The sequence below is a fragment of the Vipera ursinii genome (genome assembly GCF_947247035.1).
Source record: "Vipera ursinii genome assembly, chromosome: Z".
Taxonomy (NCBI): domain Eukaryota; kingdom Metazoa; phylum Chordata; class Lepidosauria; order Squamata; family Viperidae; genus Vipera; species Vipera ursinii.
In genome coordinates, this window is record NC_139517.1 from 92,579,383 (window position 1) to 92,600,543 (window position 21,161).

At 39.5% G+C, this 21,161-nt stretch overlaps 1 long non-coding RNA gene across 2 annotated transcripts in view; it reads left to right on the forward strand.

The window, feature by feature from the left end:
* LOC310648420 overlaps nucleotides 1-20,757 on the forward strand; it is a 46,055-nt gene extending 25,298 nt beyond the window's left edge. For both annotated transcript variants that reach the window (XR_014494091.1, XR_014494092.1), the window contains exons 2-4: nucleotides 4,807-4,937; nucleotides 14,540-14,620; nucleotides 20,599-20,757. This is a non-coding gene — a long non-coding RNA (uncharacterized lncRNA). The remainder of the gene's footprint in view (nucleotides 1-4,806; nucleotides 4,938-14,539; nucleotides 14,621-20,598) is intronic.
* Nucleotides 20,758-21,161: the final 404 nt, after the last annotated feature.

Here is a 21,161-nt window from a genome sequence, read left to right on the forward strand (position 1 = left end):
AAAGAGTACAGAGAAGAGCAACAAAGATAATTAGGGGACTGGAGGCTAAAACATAAGGAACAGTTGCTGGAATTGGGTATGTTTAGTTTAATGAAGAGGGACGCGGTGGCTCAGTGGGTTAGGACGCTGAGCTTGTCGACCAGATGGTTGGCAGTTTGGCGGGTTGAATCCCGAGTGCCGTGTAACAGAGCCTGTTACTCGTCCCAGCTTCTGCCAACCTAGCAGTTCGTAAGCACGTAAAAATGCAGGTAGAAAAATAGGGACCACTACAGTGGGAAGGTAATAGCATTCCATGCGCCTTTGGCGTCTAGTCATGCCGGCCACATGACCATGGGGACGTCCTCGGACAAGCGCTGGCTCTTTGGCTTTGAAACGGAGATGAGCACTGGCCCCTAGAGTTGGAAATGACTAGCACGCATGTGCGGGGGAACCTTTACCTTAGTTTAATGAAGAGAAGGACTAAGAGTGACATGATAGTAGTGTTCCAATATCTCAGGGGTTGCCACAAAAGAAGAGGGAATCAAGCTATTCTCCAAAGCACCTGAGGGCAGGACAAGAAGCAACGCATAGAAACTAACCAAAGAGAGAAGCAACCTAGAACTAAATTTCCTGACAGAACAATTAATCAGTGGAACAACCTGCCTCCAGAAGCAGTTAATGCTCAAAGACTGGAAGTTTTTAAGAAGAGACTGGACAGTCATTTGTCTGAAGTGGTATAGAGTTTCTAGCCTTAGCAAGGAGTTGGACTATATGATCTCCAAGAACCCTTCCATATTATTATTATAAAACTTTTATTCATAAAACATGAATCTCAGTCAACTGAACACTCAAATTGACTGGTTCTAATGGTTGATGTATTTTGATGTATTTCTTGATGTATTTTGCAAAGTTTTTGGGCATAGTTCCCAGTGCCCTGATGACAATGGGTATCACTGTTACACATTTCATCCATAATTGCGCAGTTTTGATGGCCAGGTAGCAGTATTTCGTAATTTTTTCCAGTTCTTTTTCTTCGACTCTGGCATCTCCGTGGTACAGCGATATCAATCAACTGTACACTTCGGTTCTTTATGACTGCGATATCTGGCGTGTTGTGTTCCAAATGGTGCTCTGTCTGTATTCGGAAGTCCCACAAGATCTTCACCCTCTCATTCTTGACAACTTTTTCCACCCTATGTTCCCACGACTTTTCGGACACAGGCAAGTCGTATTTTTTACACAATGCCCAGTGGATTTTTTTAGCAACTTGGTCATGTCTAGCTTTGTAATCAGTTTGCACAATTTTGCTGCACTCACATATTAAATGTGAAACAGGTTCAACTTTGTCATTGCAAAGTCGGCAGTTTGGATTGTCAGTAGATTTTTGTATCTTCGCTTTCATGGCATTAGATTGTAGTGCTTGTTCTTGAGCAGCCAGTATTATTTATTTATTTATTTATTTAATAATATTTCTATACCGCCCTTCTCCCGAAGGACTCAGGGCAGTGAACAGGGCAAGAATAAAAATACAAACTACAAAAGTTAAAAATAGATTAAATAAATGCCCACATACTAAAATACATCCATAAAACCTAGTAAAATAAAAATAACAACCCCCCCAATCCCCTCATCAGGCCAGGCCAGCTTGTTCAAAAAAGTATGTTTTTAGCTCGCGGCGAAAGGAGCGAAGGTCGGGCGCCGTCCGGAGCTCAACCGGTAGCTGGTTCCATAGCTCCGGAGCGCCCACAGAGAAGGATCTCCCCCTGGGGGCCACCAGTCGACATTCTCTGACCGGTGGCACCCTGAGGAGGCCCTCTCTGTGGGAACGCACAGGGCGGAGGGAAGTCGATGCCGGCAGCAGGTGTTCCCTCAGGTACTCCGGACCCCTGCCATGTAGGGCTTTGAATACCATTACTAGTACCTTGAAGGTACCTTAAGCCTTCTGTTTCTTTTTTGATGGTTCCCATCTTAAGCCATGCCCATGTCAAGTTGTTATCACATTTTCCTTCAATGTTTATTATTATTAGTAGTAGTAGTATTTACTAGACAAACTGCTGTCAGTGGCAAAACAATTGAACCGTACAGAATTACTTGGGATTAATCTGGGGGGACTTGAGTTTTCATGTGGACTAGTTAAATATTAAAGATAGAGTTAAAGATTGGACTATAATTGGAGAATGCCTAGAGGCATTGTTAGAAATAAATTTGAAAATCCTAACTTTTTGTTTAATGGAAGGTACAGCAAGAAGCCTGATCAATACCAAGAGAAATGATTTGGGTTTACTGATGTGCATAGGTCTTTAAGAGGAGTTGTTTTTACATGTGTTCTCTGTCTCTTGCTTTTAGAGGAATGTCTAATTCCAGCATTTTACCATTTGAAAATAATAAATCCTATTTAAAATATTTCTGGTTTGCTTAATTAAATCTTACCAGGCATAGGCAAATAGTTTGCATTACAGTTATAGGGAATTTGTAAGAAATTCTGCAAAAACCATGAGCAGAGTATTTAAGGAACTGCAGACCAAATATAGCTGATGCTAGTTTGGAATTCTGAGAGCATGGGATAGTTACAACTTTTCTTCCATGTATTTTTCCAGTATAACTGAGTTTTCATCTCACTTTTTCTTTTCCAGCAGTTCTATAATCCTAAATCATTGATTATATACATATATAATGTTCGTATTAACCTGATATCATTCTTTACTAAAATAAACTGATTTCTGATGCACTTTTGATGTACAGTCCCTTCATTTTTACTTTAAAATCAGTTACCATTATTATGCTTATCTACTCAAGCAATTCCTATTTAATTGGAAAGATTTATTCCTAGGCAACTAAACAAATCAATGCAATCTCTGCATGAACATGCATTGGTTTATGGGTGTAAATTAACTTAAAATTACTGTTGGATATTGGCTTCCAGTAATAGAAATTTCAAAGAAATTAAAATATGTTAAAGAAATGTAACAATGTCCCTGTTCATTTCAGTGGCAAAAGTCTATAGGAAATCTGTCCTGCACAAGCTATGATTGTAGCTTGTTACTCTCTTAACTTGAATAAAACTTGTATGAATCTGTTTTAGAAGACATGAACAGATTACAAGTCAAGTACCTCTTGACTCTTGAAGTGTGCTGTGAAATATAATCACTTTAAACTGATTTGTCTTTCTGCACTCTGTTCCTAACAGCAACCATTCCAAACTTAGATATCCTATTAACCTTGCAGCATATATCAAATGATACTTGCAGATTCTAATGCTCAACATATTCCCAACTTCATTACTTGCAGAACTGAAAACAATTGATTTCATTTTCTTGTCAATATTTCAAGAAACCTGGATTCTTAATTTATTTTGGAATGGATTACAATTCAGATTAAAAAAATAAATCTATTTTCTAAGGCTTAGGAATGTAATTGAGATAGTATAATGCAGCAACAGCAAAGGAGCATCTTTGACACGATAATGTCCTATTCTTGAGTTTAGATTAAGTGTACATTCAAATGCAGAATCTACAGGTTTCCACAACATTATCTTCCAATACTTATCCAGGCAGATTTGCCAATGACCACCAAACTACTGGTCCCCTTTGTCTCCACTATTAGCAGCCCTTCCTATCTCTCCTAATAAGTAGGGAGCCCTTGTTTTCACCCTCATCACTTCCACTTTGATTTCATTCTACCCCCTCCATATCAATTTTCTGCATTTTCATATAATCATGTATTTACATGTTACAAACATATGCAAATGCTTTTTTAATTGCCAGGTTATAACCATATAACCATGAGGATACCAAACTAATAAATGCATGGTGTCACAATTCACAAAATGCTTAAATATTTGCCTTCCACATATCCATATAATGCCTTTTCTTTGTTTTTGTCAGTAATACCTATATGTGCCTTGTTGAATAACTTTGAAATTCTGATTTTCATTATTAATGCCACTTGATAAAGACTCTTAATTTTTTGTAATCAGATTATCCTGTTTTATCATGCTGTCCAGCTCCACTCTCAGCACAGTCCTAAAGTATTCTCCTTATTTGAATCATATACTATAAATGATCTGAATCCTGATATCAATTGCTCTGGTTCCTTCTTCTTTTCTGGGTAGTCTAAGGCAGATTTGTTTGGTTTCCAAGATTATTCCATGACAAGTTCATATGATATTTATCTAGCATCGTGTTTGCACTAAATCCATTTTTAGTATTACAGTATTTTCCTGAAAGTTAGACCCAGCCCAATAGTAAGCCCCTAGTTTGATTTTTGGGGGTGGGCCTAATGTAAGCCCTACTCCAAAACTAAGCCCTAGTTTTGAGGTGAGGCACACCCCTAAAAATCAAGCTAGGGCAGGGGTGGAGGGGGTGAAGCTGCCCCATGTGCCCCATACCTGCTTACCTTACTGGAAGGACCACCACAGCCAGGCCTCCCACACCCCAACACTTATTGTACTTATTGCACACAAAGCCTAGTTACACATGATTGCAGTCATTTACAGACAAATTGTAAGTTGTCTTCAACTAAATACAGCCATTGGCCACCTTCTAATTGACTTTTATTCCAAATTGTAGTGGTTTCCATTTCTACATAAATTAATTGTATAAGAATAACATTTGACTATATTTCTATACAAGACAGGTATTCAGAGATGGCCACTTATTTTATGTATCAATCAAGTTCATTAATCCAAAGTGGAAGATTAGAGGTTGCCTTGGGTATAATGTTATTTTAGATATCCATGACCCATCCATGATCAAGTGAAGATGTTTATACTCTTTTTTTAACTTGGGATGCTCTGTTTTTCTTCTATTTCCTTTTATCTTGTTTCAGTTTCATTTTCCAAGTCCAACATTTAATTAGCATAGGAGCGTTCACATCTTATAGAAATTTGGACCTATGATGTCTATGATGCTCTTTCTACTCTTTATTTGGTAGCCTATGGAAACATAAATGACCTTCAGGTATCTGAAAATTTAATAATATTGTTGAAGTGTTTGGGAGGAAGACAATGAGGAAGGCCCAGAGGTATATATTAACCTAGAAGTTGGTGGGGGGAAAGATTCCAGCAGAAGATAACCACAAATCTTCTCTGTAAAGTAGACAAGAAAACTATCTCTGTGTAATTACCAGGAGTTTTTCCCTTTATCTTTTAATTTCCCAAAATCTTTTTTTTTCTACTTGTTTTTATTAGGCACTAGTGTATCTATCCATGCACTCTATTCCCCCATTCAGTTTTACAACCAAATGGCTATTATCTTTTATAATCTGTGTTTCTTATATACTATGTAATATACAGAGTAATTTTAAAAATATATTGTTTGAGTCTATATTTATAAAGCATTTCCTTGGAAGACACACATGAGAGGACAGTTTGGCTATGGACCCTCACATCGGGAGTTAGTTGTAAGAAGCAGTCATCAAGCTGGTTATTCTGACTCCGATTGTTGTTTAATGATGTATCCCCTTGCTGAGACACATGTGCTTGGCCTGTATAAGTGGATACTATCACTGCTGACAGCATTTGCCAGATAGCAGAACTCATGAAATTACCTTTTTATCATCCACAAGGACCTTTATTTGCATGCAGAGAAAATTACAGCAGACGAGATGTAGTAGATGATGAAATGGATAGTATTTCAAGGTCAAAGACAGTAATGGTCCTACCATGAGAGCAGGCCACATATAATGGTGCCAGGAAGTGATAGAACATTCAGGGTTAAGAAGAAGGAGGAAGTACGTCACAAATGGGAGGGGTTGGCTGAACAAATTAACATAAATGTTGTAGTTCCCAAACAACCACATGGTGGCAGCACAATATGCACTGCATAATACTTTATGGCTGATGTAACAGCACACTGGTCCTCTGCCATACATCAGTTAATATCTAAAAATGAAAGTGAGTAGAGAACTTGATTGGAGAAATAAACATACGATATAAATGTCATATTAGCCATGAGATAGTTGTGGACATTTTTTCCCCACTTAACTTCAGTTACTTTCCTCAGTAGTATTTGTAGCAGTAATTATTAATACTAGCTAATTGCAGCTCATTTGCAAATGTGCTTATCTAAAATTTGCCACTACATATGCAACTTCACGTCAAGCTATATGGGACATTTGTCTCCTAAGTGTTCCGGAACTTGTAACCCCATAAGATCATAGTAAACTTCATATTATAGCTATAATTAAGGCATAGGGGAAAGGAAAAAACAAGAGAAAGGAACCAATCAGGCAAATGAACTTAAATGTCACAACATATTAAGACAAAAACCAGAGCCCTTTTTCCACTTCTGAACTGGCATTTCTATTTGTTGCACAGAACAAAATAGTCACTACATTTTCTGTGTGAAAGTATAAACAGATGGATAAACCACTTTAACAGCCAATATATGTTTCCTGAAATCCATAGAAGACAATTATATTTTCCTCCTGAGTATGCAAAATAGATTATGCATTTTAACAAGCACTTGTTATACAGTACATAGACCAGAAATTTATAGATTTTCTTTAAAAAAATTTAGAAAGGAATCGGAACACATCTTTTTCTTGAGTGTTAATTTTTTTACAATCAACAAAAGATGAATTACATATATCTCTACTTTCCCCCCATCAAACTATTCCTGCATTCCCAATTCATCATACTGCAGACTGTTTGCTGTTTTGTATGGTTTAAAACCATGTTAAACATGTTAATGATATTACATGTTACTTACTTTTTATCATATGAATGTATATTTAATTTGATTATGTGCCTATTTGAACTGAATCTTAAAAATCAAATCATTCTTGTGTGAACATAAATGAAGAATAAATTATCCAATAAATAAGATTCTATTAATTATATTTTGGTATCCTTTAACTTTTTTCATTGGTAATAATTTTCTGTGAATACTAACTATATATATTGTATATGGTCATAACAAGATGAAATGCACTGAAATCAAATTGACAGGAATTAGGACTTGGAACAATAAAGATGTGACTAGTGATGATTGTCTGTACAACAGATTATGAACTGCTTGTGTGCAAGATTGAAGTCTGAAGTAAAAGAACAAAATCAACCATCATTCACACCATGAAACTGAGCATATAGCTACCATTCCCAAGGAAAAATGAAAAACTTCTGCAGCTTAGGGACAGGGAACAAGAATATATCAGGACTATTATTAAATATGAATTTGAAATTCATATAGTCTAAGACTATGACATGTAAGAAAGAAAACTGGATTTTCTTTAAATTGCCAAAGTCTAGAGAGAGAGACATCTCAGGAGGGAACTTAATGATGAATTTTAAAAGAGACAAGAAACAGTATTGCACTGACATCTGTAAATATATTCAAGATAAAAATCAACATGGAAAAACAAGAAAAAACTTCCAAAAGATCTTTGAATTCAAAAAGAGGTTTCATCCTTAGATTGCTTTGCTGAACGATACAGTTTGACCGCAAGCATCTGATACAGAAAAGATCAGAGACGGGGAAAATAATGAAATTATGTACAGTAGAGGTGTCAACATCCAAGGTACCTTGGAAAGGTATGCCCTGTTATCAAGAACCTCTAGTATTAGAAGATAAAATTAGATCAGCACACTAATGATTACAAAGTTGGAAGAATACAGGAATTTATCAAAGAGCCTTTGATAAGAGCAATTGGAGCAATTGGAGAAGTAATAGTAAAGTTTCTAGCCAAACTATAGTTAAGGACACAGTGGCCAACACATTAAAAAAGGTCAGCCTACGTGTGAATGACAACAACCAACAAAAAATAACAGCATGTACAACAATCCTCTTAATCTCATATGTCAGCAAAATAATAATTAGGTCATTCAGTGTACATTAGAACCTTACATTTAAAGAAAGATGTCAGATATTTAGAAAAGGCCAAAGTACATGAGGCATAATTGCCGATGTATGCCAGATAAGCCCAAAACTACAAAAAATAAGTCAATATCTGCTTAATTTATATACTCAACGGTGATTCATTTGATTATGTTGACAATTTTAAACTGTGGACTGTGCTTATGAAAATGGGAATCCCTGAATATTGTCTTTATGAGATATCTGTACACAGGTTAGGAAACTGCAGTCTATGTGAAATATGATATAAAACTGGCAAAGGAATGAGACAGGAATGTAATATTCTATATCTATTAAGTTTATATACATAATATATATTGAGTAAGGCTGGATTGGAAGATAAACATAGTTTTAAAATTAGCGAGAAAAACATTAGTAGCCTACATTTTGCTGAGATTACTCTGGTAGCTGAAAAGGCTGAAAGCTATAGCAATGAAAATCAAGGATTATGGGGGGGGGGGAATGGGACTACAATGGAATTATTCAGAAGTATAGGTACAGCAACCAACAGGTACAGGAACCAACCTGAAACTGACAAGATATTGAAGTGCTGGATAGCCTCTGCTTTTTGGAATTCACTGTCAACAGTAAAGGAACAGTCAAGAAATGCACCACAATCTAACATTTGATAGGCTTTATTACAGATGTTCTGATGCTGTGACACATCTACAAAGATCAGAATCATGTATTAGTTTTGTGCATGATATTTGATGAAGTAAAAGTTGGACTTTGGAGAAGCAGAATAGAGAGTATTGATGCTTTTGAATGTTGATATGGGAGAGGTCTCCATTTTGGTTGGAAATGGGGGGGTTGGTTGCCTCTGGAGCTCTGGAGCGGGTCGTGGGATTACCTATTCCCACGACGTTAGGGAATGGCAGCAGGTGTATGAACGGAGGGCCGTATCGACATTTGGGAGTGTGTCCCTGCTATCTCCAAGCGGTGAGGCGCTCCGACCCTCTGTTTTTGCCCCGAGGTTCCAGGAGCGAGGATGTGCAGCCACCTGAGCTCCGGCTGGTGTACTTGAATGCCAGGTCCGTAGTCAATAAGGCTCCTCTCATCCGGGATCTGGTTGAGGGTGAGCAGGCGGACCTGGCTTGCATCACAGAGACCTGGTTGGGCCCAGAAGGGGGTATTCCTCTGGTTGATCTTTGCCCACCAGGTTTCCGGGTGCTGCACCGGCCTCGGACTCAGGGTAGGGGCGGGGGAGTGGCGGTAGTTATGAGGGAGACCTTGTGTCAGCAGGAGGCCACCGTTCACCAGATAGTCGGGTGTGAGTCTCTCCTCCTGAGATGTGGTCCTAGGGTGCAGTTGGGCTTGCTGCTGGTGTACCTTTCGCCTAGTCGTGCAGCAGCAGCCCTGCCTGAGCTTCTCGATATCCTCTCGGGGCTGGTGATTGAGTTCCCCAAACTTATGGTTTTGGGGGACTTCAATCTACCATCCCTGGGAGGATCATCTGAGTTAGCTCGGGAGTTCATGGCTTCCATGACGGCCATGGACCTGACACAAGTAATTCATGGACCGACTCATGTAGGGGGCCACACCCTTGATTTGGTTTTTCTATCTGGACGGTGGTTAGATGATCTCGGTGGGGGTTTCCCAATTGTTATGCCCCTGTCATGGATCGATCATCATCTCCTGCGGCTGGTCTTCCGTTTTGCCACTCCCCGCCGTGGGTGTGTTGAACCAACTAGATGGTTCCGCCCCAGGCGCTTAATGGACCCTGAGAGGTTCTAGGCAACGCTGGGGTCCCCACCTGCCTCCTTTGCTCACAGCTCAGCGGATGCCTTAGTGGAAGCCTGGGAAAAGGCAACCACGGAGGCACTTGGCCGAGTTGTACCCTTGTGGCCCCTGACCTGGTGCAGATCCCAGCAGGCTCCATGGTTTTCCGCGGAGCTCCGGGAGATTAAGCGTCGGAGACAGGGCCTAGTGAGCTGTTGGAGGTCCAGCCAGTCTGAATCCGACCGATTGCGACTAAGAACCTGTATTAGGTCTTATCTCGTGGCAATAAGGGTGGCGAGGTATAATCACTTTGCTACCCTCATTGCGTCCATAGATAATCGCCCGGCCGCCCTGTTTAGGGTAACCCGCTCCCTCCTTAATCAGGAGGTGAGAGAGGAACCCTTGCAGGGTCATGCCGAGGAGTTTAGCCAACATCTGTCGGACAAAATCGCTCAGATTCGGACCGGTTTGGACTCCGACTGGGCAGAGTCTGACGATCAGGACATGGGTGGTCTTGTCAATGTTATCTGGGAGGAGTTCGATCCTGTGACTCCGGAGGAAGTGGAAAGGATTATGGGGAGGCTGAGCTCTACCACATGCTTATTGGACCCGTGTCCTTCCTGGCTGGCTTACGTGGCTCGGGAGGGGACACGAGGCTGGTTCCAGGCGGTTATATCTGCATCTTTGAGTGAGGGTAGTTTCCCCGCCTTCTTGAAGGAGGCGGTGGTGAGACCTCTCCTCAAGAAGCCTGCCTTGGACCCAGCTGTGTTAAACAACTTTCATCCAGTCTCCAACCTTCGCTTTCTTGCGAAGGTTTTTGAGAGCGTGGTGGCGCATCAGCTCCCTCTGGTTCTGGATGAAGCGGATTATCTAGACCCATACCAATTGGGTTTCAGGCCTGGGTACAGCACGGAGACGGCATTGGTCGCTCTGGTGAATGATCTCTGGAGGGCTTGGGACAGGGGATATTCCTCTGTCCTAGTCCTATTAGACCTCTCAGCGGCTTTCAATACCATCGACCATGGTATCTTGCTGCGGCGTCTCAGGGGATTGGGAGTGGGAGGCACGGTTTTACAGTGGTTCTCCTCCTATCTCTTGGGACGTTCGCAGTCGGTGTTGGCAGGGGGGCAGAGGTCGACCGCGAGGTCTCTCATTTGTGGAGTTCCTCAGGGGTCGGTCCTCTCGCCTCTCCTGTTCAACATCTACATGAAGCCGCTGGGTGAGATCATTCGTGGCTTTGGAGTTGGGTATCATCAGTACGCTGATGATACCCAACTTTTCTTTTCGACCCCAAACCACCCCAGTGATGCCCTCAACGTGATGTCCCGTTGCCTGGAGGCGGTTCGGGTCTGGATGGGGAGGAACAGACTCCAGCTCAACCCCGACAAGACTGAGTGGCTTTGCATACCTTCATCCCGGGTTTATTCGGACATTCCACCTCTAGCTATGGGGGGTGAATTATTACCCCCCGTAGATAGGGCTCGCAACTTGGGGGTCCTCCTAGATTCACGGCTCACCTTGGAAGATCATATAGGAGCCGTGACTAGGGGGGCCTTCGCACAGGTTCGCCTGGTGCGTCAGTTGCGGCCCTATCTTAGCCGGGATGATCTATGCACGGTCACTCATGCGCTCGTGTCCTCTCGTCTAGACTACTGCAACGCTCTCTACATGGGGCTGCCCTTGAGGACCACTCGGAAGCTCCAACTGGTACAGAATGCAGCCGCGAGAGTGGTGTTGGGAGTCTCCCGATACTCCCACGTTACACCTCTGCTCCGTGAGCTGCATTGGTTGCCAGTTGTCTTCCGGGTGAGATTCAAGGTACTGGTAACGGTATTCAAAGCACTCCATGGCATGGGGCCGGAGTACCTCAGGGAACATCTGCTGCCGGCATCAAGCTCCCTGCGCCCTGTGCGTTCCCACAGAGAGGGCCTCCTAAGGGTGCCACCGATCAGAGAATGTCGATTGGTGGCCCCCAGGGGGAGATCCTTCTCTGTGGGCGCTCCGGAGCTGTGGAATCAGCTACCGGTAGAGCTCCGGACGGCGCCCGATCTTCGCTCCTTTCGTCGCGATCTCAAGACATTTCTGTTTGTACAAGCCGGCCTAGCCTGAGGGGGAGTGTTGGGGTTGTTTTATCTTTATTTTTCTGGGGGTTTTTAGCGTTGTATTTATATTGTTTTTAACTAGGGCAATTGTTTAATCTTTTTTTTAATGTTTGTATTTGCTATTTTATTCTGCCCTGTGAACCGCCCTGAGTCCTCAGGGAGAAGGGCGGTATATAAATGTTATTAAATTAAATTAAATTAAATTAATGGTATCCTGCTGCGGCGTCTCAGGGGATTGGGAGTGGGAGGCACGGTTCTTCAGTGGTTTTCCTCCTATCTCCTGGGACGTTTGCAGTCGGTGTTGGCAGGGGGGCAGAGGTCGACCTTGAGGCCTCTCGTTTGTGGAGTTCCTCAGGGGTCGGTCCTCTCGCCTCTCCTGTTCAACATCTACATGAAACCGCTGGGTGAGATCATTCGGCGTTTTGGAGTTGGGTATCATCAGTATGCTGATACCCAGCTTTTTATTTCGACCCCAAACCACCCCAGTGATGCCCTCGACGTGATGTCCCGTTGCCTGGAGGCGGTTCGGGTCTGGATGGGGAGGAACAGGCTTCGACTCAACCCTGACAAGACTGAGTGGCTGTGCGTACCGGCATCTCGGGATATTCAGAATATTCCATCCCTTTCTATGGGGGGTGAGTTATTACCCGCCGTAGATAGGGCTCGCAACTTGGGAGTCCTCCTAGATTCACAGCTTTCTTTAGAAGATCGTATAGTAACTGTGACTAGGGGGGCCTTCGCCCAGGTTCGCCTGGTGCACCAGTTGCGGCCCTATCTAGACCGGGATGCATTGCATACGGTCACTCATGCGCTCGTGACCTCTCATTTAGACTACTGCAACGCTCTCTACATGGGGCTGCCCTTGAGGACCACTTGGAGGCTCCAACTGGTGCAGAATGCAGCCGCGAGAGTTGTGTTGGGAGTCTCCCGATACTCCCATGTTACACCTTTGCTCCGTGAGCTGCATTGGCTTCCAGTTGTCTTCCGGATGAGATTCAAGGTGCTGGTAATGACCTTTAAAGCCCTACATGGCATGGGTCTGGAGTACCTTAGGGAGCACCTGCTGCCGGCAACAACTTCCCTCCGCCCAGTGCGCTCCCACAGGGAGGGCCTCCTCAGGGTGCCACCGGTCAGAGAATGTCATCTGGTGGCCCCCAGGGGGAGGTCCTTCTCAGTGGGTGCGCCGGATTTGTGGAGCCGTTTACCGGTTGAATTCCGGATGGTGCCCGACCTTCGCTCCTTCCGACGGGATCTAAAGACCTACTTGTTTGAAAAAGCCGGCCTGGCCTGATGGGTTTGGGTTTTATTATTGTTTTAATGTATTTTAACTTACTGTTGTAAGTTATTGGGCACTTTGTTTAATTTTTTCTTAACTTTTCTATCTTTGTATTTTAGTATTTATTTCCCTGTTCACCGCCCTGAGTCCTTCGGGAGAAGGGCGGTATACAAATAAAATAATAATAATAATAATAATAATAATAATAATAAATAATAATAATAATAATAATAATAATAATAATAATAATAATAATAATATTATTATTATTATTATTTTATATAGTAATTTTATCAAAGATTATAATTACAATAGTAAAAGCTAATACAAACTAAAGATAAAACAATAGAAAGACTAAAAGAAGAAAAGAAAAAATGGGAAAATAAAAATAGAAAATAAAGAAAAATAAGAAAATAGTAAATAAAAAGCAATGACTACCAACTTTTATTACATATAAACAATTTCAGTAACCTATCACCTCCTCTTGAAATACAACAATTGATCTCTTCTTCCCATATCCCATTTCTTATCTATAAACAATCCACTAAACATTGTCACTTCACTCCTGGTATCAGCAAAAGTCCATTCCAAAAATAACAATTTAACTGTTGTTACTGAGAATCAGTTTAATCTACAGTAATGATTAATGTATCAGACTAAAGAGCAGGAGACATGAGTTCTAGTCCTACCTAAGCCATGAAAGCCAGCTGGGTGACGTTGGGCCAGTCCCTCTCTTTCTGCCCAATTCACTTCACAGGGTTTTTGTTGTGGGGAAAATAAGAGGAAGAATGTGTGTTGGATATGTTCTTTGCCTTCAGTTATTTGTAGAAAAAAATAATAAATTTTATTTATTTATTTATTTATTTATTTATTTATTTATTTATTTATTTATTTATTTATTTAAATTCCATTTATATCCTGCCCTTCTCCAAAGACTCAGGGCGGCTTACAAGCTTAGCAGTAGCCTTCATTCTATGTATAATGCCTGCTTATTAGGGCTTTCACACACACACCCCAAGCGGCATTATTACAAAGTCAGCTTAATTGCCCCCAACAATCTGGGTCCTCATTTTACCTACCTTGGGAGGATGGAAGGCTGAGTCAACCTTATATAGGTTTGCCACTTGCAAATTTGCGTGCGTGACCCCCCAAAGTTCAAATAAGCAATGCTTCAAACGCATTTCCTTATATTTTCTTTTCGTTTTTTTTGTGGAATAGAAATAAATAAATAAAATAAACTTTATTAACCTCGCTCAAATAAACCAAAATTGTATTCATTTTCTCATAAAACATCTTTTTAGTCCAACTTTTTTTTATGTCTTCTTTGTCCCTTTTCATGACATTCTTTAAAACTTAAAAACCTATTTTGGGAATCCTATATGGGAATATTATCCTCGTTACTCTCTTATTATTTGTATATACATTTAATTATTAAAACATCAGCTTTTGTATGTCAAGTGTAACATCATTTTCCATGTCATCCTGTCATTTGTAAAACCATTTATAAACCCATTTTCAACTGAGTTTTGATCATATGTCAGGTATGAAAAATCAGGCCTGCATGTGAAGATTTAATTAATTTGAAATGATTTATTGCTACTCACATTTAGGAATATTCTCAAGTAACAGCATCTGCTAGGAGTTAGAAGAGGGTCAAGGGAATTCAAGAGGGTGTTGGACTTAACTTGCTTGTAAGTATGTAGACATTCAAGGCTGATCCTTCTTTTAGCTTTATCCCCAAGTACTAACACTCCTTCCCCTATATCATGTTAGTTGTTCCTCTTCCATAACATTTTGTAGACAAAGGGTCACAATAAAGGCAGATGCTCTGTAGATAGTATTATTATGAACTTCTGAGTTCATTTTTTAAAAATATCCCTCAGTATGCCCAATGGTAGAATATTTTGTTTCATTCTGTAATTATGCTGAATTTATGTATTTTTGCCCTTTAATTATAATCTTTAGTTTACTGTCTAATTTTTAAAATTTTACCTTATTTTTTAAATCAAAACAAAATAATTTTCCCATGGGAATGATTTTTTATAATTCTAAATAATATATTTCTAAATTCTAATTTCAAATTTATCTGAACCCTTAGTCTATAATTTTCTAAAATCAATTTTTAATCACCCTTTTATTGTTTATTCCAAGAAAATTTTTTGTTAAGTTTGTAGTTGATACTTCTATTCACTAGGGACTAAAAGGAAAATTAGCCAGTGCTGTCAAATTTGGCAATACAAAGATTTTTTAAGAACTTAAAAGCAGTTAACAAGCAACTCCCAAAAATGATTAGAAAAAAAAGTGTGTGAATTTACTGTCTTTTCAAAGTCACTGACTGTGGTTTGAAGGAGATGGCTATTTCTTCATCTCCCAGAGCTTTGAATACACTGGAGACTACTATCTTATGGTATTCCTGTGAGAAGCAGTTGTCTGGAGTACTTGTTAGTAATCTCAAGTTGTCTCCTTGTTCAGAATGGTTTGGAATGATTTAAGAGTTCACTTGTTGGCTCTTCATTCTTCACTGTGGTTGTCAGCTCCATTTTTTGTACAGCCATCTTCAATCTGTCTTTTTTCCTTGGAAATCATGAAAAATGATGTGGAAGAAGATTTCTCAGAATACCTGGATAGTTAAGAAAACAAGCAGACCATAGAACACATCAATCCCAAATTCTATTACAAGAAACAAAATCACCCAGCTCAAATTATCACATTTTGCATCCATTCTTCAAATACATACCTATCTTGAAATTTCATAATGCTGGGAAAGATGAAAGGATAGAGAAGAAGAGCAAGCAGCCAGATAAGTAGACTCAATTTCAGTGGCAATGCATGTATCATTGCAAGACTACAGTAGAAGGATTAAGGTAGGAAGAAATTATCTGAAGAAGGTCTATTTATTTTCATTTCATTTCATTTATTATATTTGTATACCGCCCTTCTCCCGAAGGACTCAGGGCGGTGAACAGGGCACATAAAAATACAGAATACAAAAATTAAAAAAGAATTAAATAAGAGCCCGAACTAAAAACAGAATAATATTAAAAATCCCCAATAAAAACCCCAGCACATCCCCCATCAGGCCAGGCAGTCTTGCTCAAATAGGTAGGTCTTCAGACCGCGTCGGAAGGTGTGAAGGTCAGGTGCCATCCGGAGCTCAACCGGCAGCTGATTCCATAAAGCCGGGCGCCCACAGAGAAGGCCCTCCCCCTGGGGGCCACCAGCCGACATTCTCTGACCGGTGGCACCCTGAGGAGGCCCTCTCTGGGAACGCACAGGGCGGAGGGAAGTTGACGCCGGCAGCAGGTGATCCCCGAGGTACTCCGGACCCATGCCATGTAGGGCCTTAAAAACCATTACCAAAACCTTGAACCTCACCCGGAAGACAACTGGTAGCCAATGCAGCTCGCAGAGCAAAGGTGTAACATGGGAGTACCGGGAAACTCCCTAGACAACTCTCGCGGCTGCATTCTGTACCAGCTGGAGCCTCCGAGTGGTCTTCAAGGGAAGCCCCATGTAGAGAGCGTTGCAGTAGTCCAGACGAGAGGTCACGAGCGCATGAGTGACCGTACACAGGGCATCCCGGTCTAGATAAGGCTGCAACTGGCGCACCAGGCGAACCTGGGCGAAAGCCCCCCTAGTCACAGCCACTATATGTTCTCCGTAAGAGCTAACATTGGCTTAATCATTGGCATAATCAAATCCCTTAGGACCTGAAAAATATTACAAATATTATTTGCTCAATAATGTTTTTTCAGCTGTTCAAATGCAATTAGTAAAAGCATAAGAAACATAAAATTCAATGTAGGCTTGTATTAAATCACATAATGGGTGCAGATCTGTCTACATGTACAGGTCTGTCTACATGTACAAATATAAAGTTGCATATGAATAAAATCCCAATGGATGCTTTACATGACAACTGAATTTGCTACTCTGTATCAATCTCTGAAAAAGGAAAAATGTCCAAGTAACATTATTAGATTGGCATAAAATTAAATCTTTGTTTGCAAACTTGGCATGATAAAGTTATCTTCTGCAGGGTTCTGAATACATAGCTTAGAAGCCATGGATTAAGATGTGTTTTAATTCATTGAAACTTGGCTTGCCTCAGTTCTCTAGCAAGCTTTCCAGATCTGAACATGAAAGCAAGAAATATTTATTGCAATTTGTAGCTCATTTAAATGTATTGCTAGTATTTCACTCCATAAAATAATGAACATTGAAGCTGTCTTTTCTAAACTAGGCAGGCAGACTTATCTAATTTTAATGGGAAAAGGTAATACAAGTCAAGAGTTCCAGCAATGAGAGTAACTCTATGATTGCCTTAAAAGGTTTGCTTTATTCTTGGCTTTTACACTAGGATATAAGAATGTCAAAGGCCTAACATGGAACAGGAACCTATTCTAACAATATTATAATAGTATAAAGAGTAAGTTCTCTAAGAGTTATGGAATATTTGTTTCTGCTTTTTAAATTTTGTTACCAGACATTTTTGTGGCTTCCTGCCCAACAATCTATTATCTTTTTATACAACAGAACCATAATTAAAGGTTTTTTAAAAGGAAGATAAAAACTGAAGGGAAAAGAGAAAAAAAGAAATAAAAAAGATAAAAGTGCAACAAAAAAGTAAAAGAAAAATAGGAAGGAAACAATCTATTATCAAACAGGCATGTACACAGAAATAAGTACAGCACAATGTTATTACTTTTTAAAAAAAAATAGTGCTATAGGAAAGAAAATGATAAAATTGCTCTATCAAATCTAGCAAAAAGGAAACACTTTAGGGCAAGCCTATCAAACAATGCTATCTTCTTGGACCCTACATTTGTGAAGTTGTACCTTCGCAATTGTGGTGCCTGTCCTGTAGAACTGCATCTCTCCACCGCAGTTTTTCTCAACTGTGCCCATTTTAAGATGCGTGGATTTTGACTCCCAGAATTCTCCAGCAGATGTAATAGATTAAGTGCTGATATAGAAACCAGGAGACTATGAGTTCTAGTGCTGTCTTAGACATAAAAACCAATTGGGTGACTTTGGATTAGTCACTGGTGCTAAACAGCAGGCATTTCAACTTGGAGCAGCCACTTTCACTGTCAATTTGACTCCTTGGTTAAGGCTTTAACCTGAAAGAGAGATCAGCCATCATCTTGTCACTCTGCCTTGTAACAAGAAGTTATACCCTACGTCATCTCTTCCCCAGGTGATGAACAAGTGCAAAGGTTTAAGACCAGGCAGGCAATTGGGACTTTTTATTTTTTATATAGCAAAGGCCAGTTTGTCTAGAATGCTTATTATCTGATTAGTGTTCCATAATTTTGAAATCATTGCAGCTTTGATGGCTCAGAAACATACATGCTACTTCCTGAAGTATGATTTTTTTGGTAGCTAATTAAATGTTTCTTTTGCTTTTCTACCAGGAGTAAACAGGTCATCTGCAAAATGTCTTCATCAACCAGCCAACATTTCAAAAATATTTGGGTCTCTGGTCTTAGTATGTCTACAGTAGCTGAGTAGGGCAAACTTGCTGTGTGATGAATTAACATTTATCTCTGAACTGCACCAGAGAATTTGACTATAACTTTGGATCAGAAAACTCCTAGAGATCTCTGGAAGCTATAACCAATTCTAGTTTTGGTTCCATGAAAGCTGCACTGTAATTGTGCTTCCAGATGTCAGTTTTACCCAGTAATGATAACCATAAACCCATACGTTGAACAGGAAGTGTCTCATCAGAGTTAGAAATAGTATCACCGAATTCTACCATCATTCCTATAGCACATTTCTGCAGGTACAGAAACACTCAACATGAAAATTTGCACATTTTATGTTGCAGTGTGAAATTCTGACCATTTCCTATCATCCATAAATATCTTAAGATCACCCAAAAAATAAACTGTAAGCCAACAAATTAAACATTGATTGATTTGCAATAAAATATATATGCCTTTCTCATTATAATTGATTGAAATTATAAGTATCTGAGAGTATTATTTCATAGAAATCTTAACTGTTGCTAGGATGTGAATGATCAACTGAAGCTCAGTCTACTAAAAATGGTGCTACTTCTGAATCAATAAGGAAACAAACCCAAGCTGCCAAGAAAAATTGGGATGATGTAACAGTTCTCTGAAAAATTGTTAAGATTTCCCATTTGGTTATACAAAATATGCTGGAATATGTAGCACCTTTTCTGGAATAAGATTTCATAAGCTGACTTTTTTACCATCATAGACTAGCACAGCTGTCCTCCTACAATGCATATCTGTATTATTCTTTTTCTTTTTGTAACTTTCCAGTCAAATTTCTATGTGGCAGGTATCTTACTCATCTATGTCCCTCAACACTCATTTTTAGAAAGCTCAATGCCTGGGAGGAAGATAAATTTAATCATTATTCAACCCATTTTAAAAAAGTAACTCTCATCCCATCCCAATTTCCTGTGAATCTCTATATGATAAAAATTGATCTATAACTGCTGGATTGTTGTAAGGTGCCTAGTTAAAATTGTTTCTACCTTGGGAGAGCCTCTGGCCTGCCATAGCTACCTCCCTACTGGGGTATCATTTTTAAATTTTAGAATGTAATTTGCCTTGTGTTATTTTTCTCTTTGGCTGTCAAAAAGATATACCACTTTGATTATTAGATCCATTAGTTATATCAGATGCTAAAAGACTGATTTCAGAAAATATTTAGATAAATTATTTTAGAGAACGGAAAGTGGATTTTAATAGCACTTTGAAATATATATAACCAACATTTATAATAAATAAAGATTTTTCATTTCAACATTTCACTTTAAGACTATTCCTAATTTTGTTCTGGGTGTTAATTGTTGCTTTAATTTCAGAAGTACCAAATTTTTTTGCAACAAATGTCAGAGATAGCCATTGCCGTTGTTGCTCTAAGTGCTCAAAGGAACATTTGGGTTATTGATCCTTTAGAAAGGATAAGGCCATTTTCAACACCATCACTTAAATTCAGGAAAAGATAATATGCTCAGTAATCCAGAGATCACCTATAGGCTAGGAAAAATACTTGAATTAAACATTAGTGAACACATTTCTTAAGGCTCTAAGCCAAGTAAAGCAGAGTCAGTTGCTATTAAACCAAAAGGAAATAGAACTAATTAAAATGTATCAGGAATTTGAACCATTAGCCATATATATTTTAACATAGCAGTTTGAAAGAATTAGCTGTTTTGATTCCATAATGAAGTAAGAGTTTACTCTTGACACTTCACCAGCACTGCGGCAAAGGAAGATATTACAATACGAAGAGCTATAGAAATTCAAAGTGACTGATAATACTTGGGATAACTTTTTCATATGTCCTGAAGGTGTATTTTTTCATGTACTGTTTTACTTCAGGCTGAATTTTAGGTAAAAGGCAGCTTTGGATATGTAAGAATTAGATTTTATAGGCATAACCTCATTCATAGGCATAACTACAGTTAATACCAGAATAATGTTCCATTGTAATGTCATATCCCAGTATATAAGAGGCAGAGTTCACATTACAATGGAGAATTAATCACTTACTCCTTCTTGTCCTCCCTCATAAACTACACATCCATAAGCTACAAGTTGAATCTAGGCTTGTTATTATAAGTTTCCTATGTTTCCTGCTGAGGCTGAAGAGTAACTTACAAACTGCATTTTGTAATCTGCAGATCTGTTATCAGAACTGAAGGATTTCACAATTATCCAGTATGAGGCAAACTCTGCCTCTTGTGAACTTGGAGTTCTGGAAGTTCACATACATCTGAAAGTTGCCATGTTTGCAAAACAGTGTTCTAAAGTCATCTAATAAACTGTTGCAAAAAACTGATTATAACATATTTTGTATTCCGTACAATGCTTCTTTTATTTGAGTAGCAGAGATAAGCTAAATAACTATAAGTATGCAGTGGATTCATGATTAATGTTTTGATTATAAAACTACTGCCAAGGAAATAAAACTCCTAATTTAAAAGGGTAAAAACTCAGTGCTGAGATCAAGGCTCTTCTGAAGGATGGAGGCTAGAGGGCGCTCTCTTTCTTTTTTGAAGCTGATGGTATTGTAATCATCTTTGCCAAAAATACAAAACATTCAAAAGGAAGATAGTAGAATATCTTTCTGATATGATATTTCACTGCTGGAAAGTTGCCAGAATATGATCAAGCTCTTGTGTATATAACACCAGAATGGCCATATGTGAACATGTAGCACGGTCTTGCAAATCTTTCACTGAGA